Genomic DNA, 7,119 nt, shown 5'->3' with positions numbered 1-7,119 from the left:
GAATCTCACTTCTGTTGTTCAAATATAGTATATTTGAAATTAATTGAAGGGCACCACCTCATCGTAAGTTTGCATGACACATAAAAGTGAGCCTTTGATAATGATGACTTATATTTATTATAAATATAAATAATTGCATAAATTAATAAAAGTATATATTGAAATGGGCAACAAATAGTATAATAATTTTATATATAATGTTTTAAAAAGATTATTTATGGGTTTCGTAATCCGCTGCAATTTAATAAATCATGAAAGATATAGAGTTGTTGAGATTATCCATGTTATTTTTGCATCAATCACTCATATGGTATTATACTAAATGTCTAGAGATAATAGATACCTAATCAACCTGCGATAAGTTCTATCTTTCTTTCTCTGGGTCTCTCTCTGTCTTGCCATTACGTAAATGTTTTGAAAGAGATACCATTTAAAGAACCGGTAAATTTATATCATCATGTTAACTTTTATTATTTTATTTTACAGTTATAAATATTTTTTAATAACTATATTATCTTTAAAAACTACTTTCCAAATAATTATTCGAATGTCAAAAACATTATTTTTTTAATATTTAATATTAGGAAACAAATTCTTTGACAACCTTTTAATAGTAAAATATTTACTATAAAAATTATTAAAAAAAAATTATAAGATGGTAGTATAGAATTTCATAGTTGTAAAGATGTGACCACTCTTAAAATCGTTTAAAAAGAGTAAATTAGCAAGCATACCATGAAACCAAGTTCTCCAAGTCACGACCAATCTATAATCCAGGAATATTCTACAAATCACCACTTAACTAAAATGCTGAAACTCCCGATATTACAGACGACCAAAAAAGAAGAGAAGGAAAGCTTGGTGTTTTCTCTCATAGTAGAGCAACGATCATCATCCCAACAAGATCCAGAAAACAAGCATCCTTAAAATTTCTTATAAGCAACTCTTTTAGCATCTACCCCACAGTGGTGGTTTCTGTCTACGAACCAACCAACCATGAACGCATATCTAGCCACTATATTGCACATTGCTGCAAGTATTCCTTGTCACACTTCAATCAGAGTTGTATACCTTTGCTGCACTATATATAATCATGCAAACTTAATTTGCATTGCAAACGCAGAACAGTGGGTTGGTGATGCGGAGAGGTTTCTACAACTTGGGATGGTCTGGTAATTGGGTTTTATGGAGAGTTTGGTGAATGTAATCTTACGAATAAAGAATTACGAAAAAACAATGTAATTTGTTCCACAAGAGAGTACCAGTTACTGTGCTTCGACATTGCTCTTACAGTTATTATTGCGTCTTTTTTTAGGGTACTTAGTTGCTCCTAGTTTTATCTTTATTATTTGCTTTGAAAAATTGAATATGTTCCAAAAACACAAGTCAAAGAAACCAATGATATATAGAAATAAAGATAAATTTCAATAGTGTTAAAAAAACATGGTTGGTATGAACTATCAAAGATTCTCTTTTAAACCATTTACGCTAACAAATACAGATGAGTGTGAACAAACACCGCCGGACTTTTGAAATGGTCAATTCATCACTTTAAACATTTATTACAATTTGATGAGGAATACAGCTTCCAAAAATTAGGTTTACTTATATCTACTATGGTGATGTGCGTTTTCTTATAGGAATTTCTCTACCTCTACAATTTCTTATGTGATATGCTCTTTATTGAAACATAAAACCAAACGACACACAAAAAACCTTCTAGCAAAACCATGGAGTGTGTGATGAGTTTTAAATACAAAGGATTGTTATTGAAATGTGTGATGAAGATTTCGAGAAAATATATTAAATGTGAGTCCACTTACATATAAAAACTAACATTATCTTAAATATAAAACCTTAACACTGCAAAATTTATATATATATTTATATAATATTTAATTCTTTTATCTTTACTCAAGTTATATTCACACACATATAGATTTTACAACAGTACTATGATGAGAGAATAATGAAGAAACATTTCTCCTATTCAAATCTTTTATAAGCTGTACAGATATTCAACGAGTTAGGTCATTTGGTGTAAATCCAACTTCTGTCTAAAGCCAACCAAACTCATTTTCTTCTGAGTTATCCTATTCTTAATTATAATACATTTTTGTAACATTTTCAACAACTTTTTAATAAGCAACATTCCCCACACTTAACAAGTGAGAAAAAAAAAAAGTTAACAGGAAGCTAGCTGAAAAAAATATTCGCAAACCCTAATCAGAATAATTTATTGTATATTGTGATTAAATAATTATCCATGCAAATATTATTTGTTCAATAAAAATTACGAAATAAGGAATAAAATAGTTAGAATTAAAATAAAACGGAACTACTGGATGTACTTAATTATTGTGTCAAGTTCCTCTTATCTCATTTAGCTCAAGCACAACGTAAGAGAAAAATAATAATAATTTTGTAATATGTGGTAAATGTAAAGTTTTATGTCTCATGAAACATATGATTTGTTAATTAAAAATGAAAATAAGTATCTAAACTAATAATAAACAATAATCGGGCTTTGCAGGACTAATATTATGATAATGACAGTTATTTGATGGACATAGTAAAATAATAGAATTTATATTTACGTTAACAACTAATGCATAAACAAGGTCTTCTAACAAGTCTTTTTATTCTAAATTTATAAAGAAAGATAGGTTATAGAATAATGAGTCAAAAAAAAGTGATACAGTGTCATTAATTTAATTAGATCCTACACTATTAAGAAAACAAGGATTGGAGTCATCAATCTATTAGATCTTTAGAACACTGAAGGATAATCTAACATAATCTCCTTTTAATAAATTTGATAATAACATAATATTAAGATCATGTGTTAATTTTCTATACCATGAAGTTATAATGTGTTTTTACATGGGAGAGAAAGAAGAAAAGAGAAAGAGTTACTTATGATGTTATATAAACGTAAAAAAAAAAAAAAAAAAAAAAAAAAAAAAAAAAAAAAACATATTTTTTAATAAGGATTGAGATGATGTTTACAAAATTGTTATTTTTTTTTCTTTGTTAAGATGTGTCTTTCTTTTACTGTCTGAAATCACTATTATATTATATCTAATTTTTATTATTGATAAAAAAAAACCGTTTATAATTATATGAACTTGTAAAAAGAGCCCTCAACTAATATTAATAAAACAAAAAATAGGATAATAAAAGCATAGTAATTGAAAAATATATATGCAACTTAGAACTTTATAGTTATTTAATCATTTATTAGTAATATAATGGTTAATTTATATGTGATAAGATGTATTAGTTTTTTTTTTGTGATTATTGGGCAAATCCTTTTAGTAATTTCACAAACTTTTCAATATATATATATAATGACCACAGCATACGAGTTCAAGTAACATGTTTGTGTCGCTATGTTTAAAGTAATGCGATGAAAGAGCTTAGGTTTTAGGTGAGATAAGCATTACGTACCTTTTATTAATTGTTTTCATGGGTTCATATCCCGATCCTTCTGATTAGATTCAGACGTAAGATACATACATCAGTGTTAATATAAATCTGACTGAATAAATAATTATTTTCTTGTTCTTTTTTACACCATAATTTCAAAAGACATTTTTCCATGTTAGTCGCTAAGAGTTCACATATATAATTAAATCTTACTTCATCCTGCTTTTGACAATATGGCTGATGTTGCTTTCGCGAATTTATATGACAGATAAAATCTTGCATTTATCAACATATGTACAAAGAATCAAACTCCACTTAAAATGGCTACGCATTGAGGTCAAAGAAACTTTTACCTAAGCATCATATTCGATGACGAAGAAGATGTCGCTGTCGTGTTTGGTGAGTTAAATAAGCCATCCTCGAAGCTTTGTTTATTTCGTATTAATTAATGTTCTCACGGAAAAGATTTGCTGTCGTTTTACCACCTTTCTTACTTTGCAGGTTATCTTTTTATCACATTATTATCTGTTTATGAATTTTGTTTCAAACAAACCCTGTTATGCCAAAACTGCTTTTAGATTATATAAACGTTTAAAAAAAATAATGAAATAAATTACAAAGATTATTCATCTATTATCTATATAAAAAAATTAAATACAATTTTCAATTAAAATATTAAGATTTAATGTTTATGATATATTTTTAAAATGTTATTCAGTTTTCAATTTTTACTTAACGTAACTCGTCACTTTTTTATGATACTAAAATATCTTGTGGTAACTAGATATTTTTTTTGGTCTACAAAACCCAATTCCCCATACTTCAACTAGCAGATTCTAGCGTCTTCGAGAAATAAGAATTAAAATAACTATATATAAAATCAAAGTGAATTTCTTTTTTTGTTTTATTGTATCTAAAGCAAAGAGGAAGATATTTATCTCTTTCTATTTGGCACAGTTCATTGGAAAAAGAAGAACTTAGGCCTTTAACTTTCAAGAATAACAGTACATGTTTCTGTTTAAAATGCAATAGCTTCAATGAAAGTTAATGTTCTGGTATGTATCTTAATCGCAATTAATATACTTTTCTTTCAACTAATTAAGGAGGGGTTATTACAATAATTAACTCTTCTCTTCTCACTGTAAAATTCAATTGTAACTCTTGCACTTCAAGCATGCTGGTCAAATTGGCTGCAAAGCTTGCTTCTGTGATGAGATCAATCTCTTAATTATTCTGCCTTAACGTCTCGTTGTCAATAAAACATAAGATGGACCCAAACCCTATAGGATTAGAGCCATGTTGTATTCTTAATTAGCACCCGAAACTTGTTGAAGCAAATAAATAACTGGTTATTAATTCTGCAATTATATACATCAATCCGTGATTTTAATTTGACTTACTTGATAAAAGAGTCTTAATCTGCGCCACTAATTTTGATAGAAATTAACTACGAATTCATCATGACAATTGGAATGAGAGCGACCCATGAAACACCAATCTATATCCAACGAAATTATTGATGAGTTCAAATCACATAATTTTCATATTACTTACAAGGTGACGAAAAATAACCTTGGTTAATTAGCATGATGAGAGAAATTAACCAAAACTTAAAAGGGGTTTAAGCTAAATGATTTAATTAGAAGTATGAGGACTATGGTGGGGCTGAGAAAAACAAAAAGATCTAAAGGGTGTTCTTACTTCATGCGTTGGTCAGTGTGACCTCAGAGTTGGGACAATAAAATGGATGATACTGTAGCAGTAATGTTATGAATTTAGAATTAGACATCCATATTAGCATGAATGTCAATCAATTCGCCCCTTGACAGTGCTCTTATCAGATTTTCTTTCTGTCCACACACTATAATTGACTAGGTAGGTAGGATAAGTTTGTTGTTAGGATAATACTTCAATATATATAATGTAGAAAAAATTATTTGTATTATAGTCATTTTTCTATATTTCAATTTGAAACTAATATGGATGTTTTAAATGTTATTAAATGACTGATTATTAAAAGAACTTAAGGTAGAAACATTCAATTTGTTATCCTATATTGATATTGATATGTAGAGTATAGATTGAGAAACTATTATATCAACCCTTACAAGTAGTAAATTTTGAACGCCATTTGGGACAAGATCTTGAACTATCTTCGTATGAATGGTTTTTTTGAAGGTAAATATGTTTTTTTTTGTGAAAGTTGATATCTGAATTGTTTTGACTTAAACTAACACAACTTCTCCATTGATGAATTAATTACAATAGAGTGACTTCTTATTGCGGCAGAGAGAAAAAAAATGTATAATAAAATTTGGAAAAAGAAGAAAAATGAAATGAATGTGTCAATATGGATTTCTAATACCTATGCTTGTGTCTTACTAAATATTACCAAAACTTTCAAAAATAAATATTAGATAAAAAGAGCATTTTTGTGAAAAAAAATAATTAATCATGGTAGTAATCAAATTTAACTATTAATTTATAAATTAAAAATTATTTTGATAATTTTTATCATTAGTGTCTAAATTAGTTATTATAACAAAATAGTCACTAAATTGATTATTTAACATTAGTTGTCATGACTATAAGAAAATTAGTATCTAAATTAATTAATTTAGTTTTGATTCATTAAAAAATAATACAAGTGGTTTAACTTATTACTTTCATGTATTTATTTATATTTTCTTTTATAATAATTATAACTTGTCTATGTTTCATTATATGGAAGTATTTATTTATTTATCATGTCTATATTTCATAATAAATATTTATTTATCTTTTTTTCATAACAAGTATATTTCAACTTTTTAGCGTCTAAGTAAAACTAGAATTCATGTACCTTATCGATTTACTTGGATCTCATATCGAGCTATTTGAATTCTCGGTCTACTTTGTCGTGTTATTCAAACTTTCTATTGAGCTATCTGAGTTTTCCATACATCTTATTGACCTATCTGGATTTTTCACCAAACTATTTGGATGTCTTGTCAACCTGAGACACATATCTTAAACGGGTTGAGGGCATGACATATTGTTTGCCATGTAAAAAAAAATAACAGCATTGATCATAAAGGACTAAATCGGTTACTTTCTAAAAATATAAGGACCTAAATAGAACAAAGTTTGGAAGAGGAATGAAAACAAAAAATACATAATAATTTAGGAAGCAAAAACATAATTAATCCTAAAACTTTAAATGTAAAACATTTCAATTGAGAATGTTTTTGTCATTTGGTATGCTTCATTCTTCATGTCTTCTGTGATCCCAAAAGTTCCTTTCCAGTTCGATTGTACCTGGAATAAACGTTTAAGAAACTAAACCTTAATGACCTAATGCATCGTCAACTAGTCCATGTAATATTAGACTTTTGATGACATTAAAAAGAATAAGCGGGTTAGCTTGTTAAACCACCACCAACAGGTCATGTTAGATTGTAAAGTTCAACCTATTTTTTATTGGAAGGCTAACTCGCTTTGGTGTGTTTTTGGAGAGTTTAATTGGTCCGTTTTATCATCCCTACTTCAATCTCAATTTAATTTGAAATTGTTGACTTTTTAGTTTTGATAACTCGACCATTTGACCTCTACCTCGATCGACCTTAATTGTCTGACCTCAACCTAGCTTCAAATTTTATCAATCTTTCAGTTTTCACGGTTCGTTTGGCTCAACCATTTACCTCAACATAT

Source organism: Vigna radiata, chromosome 11 (genome assembly GCF_000741045.1).
Source record: "Vigna radiata var. radiata cultivar VC1973A chromosome 11, Vradiata_ver6, whole genome shotgun sequence".
Lineage (NCBI taxonomy): Eukaryota > Viridiplantae > Streptophyta > Magnoliopsida > Fabales > Fabaceae > Vigna > Vigna radiata.
This window is presented reverse-complemented; position numbering follows the sequence as displayed.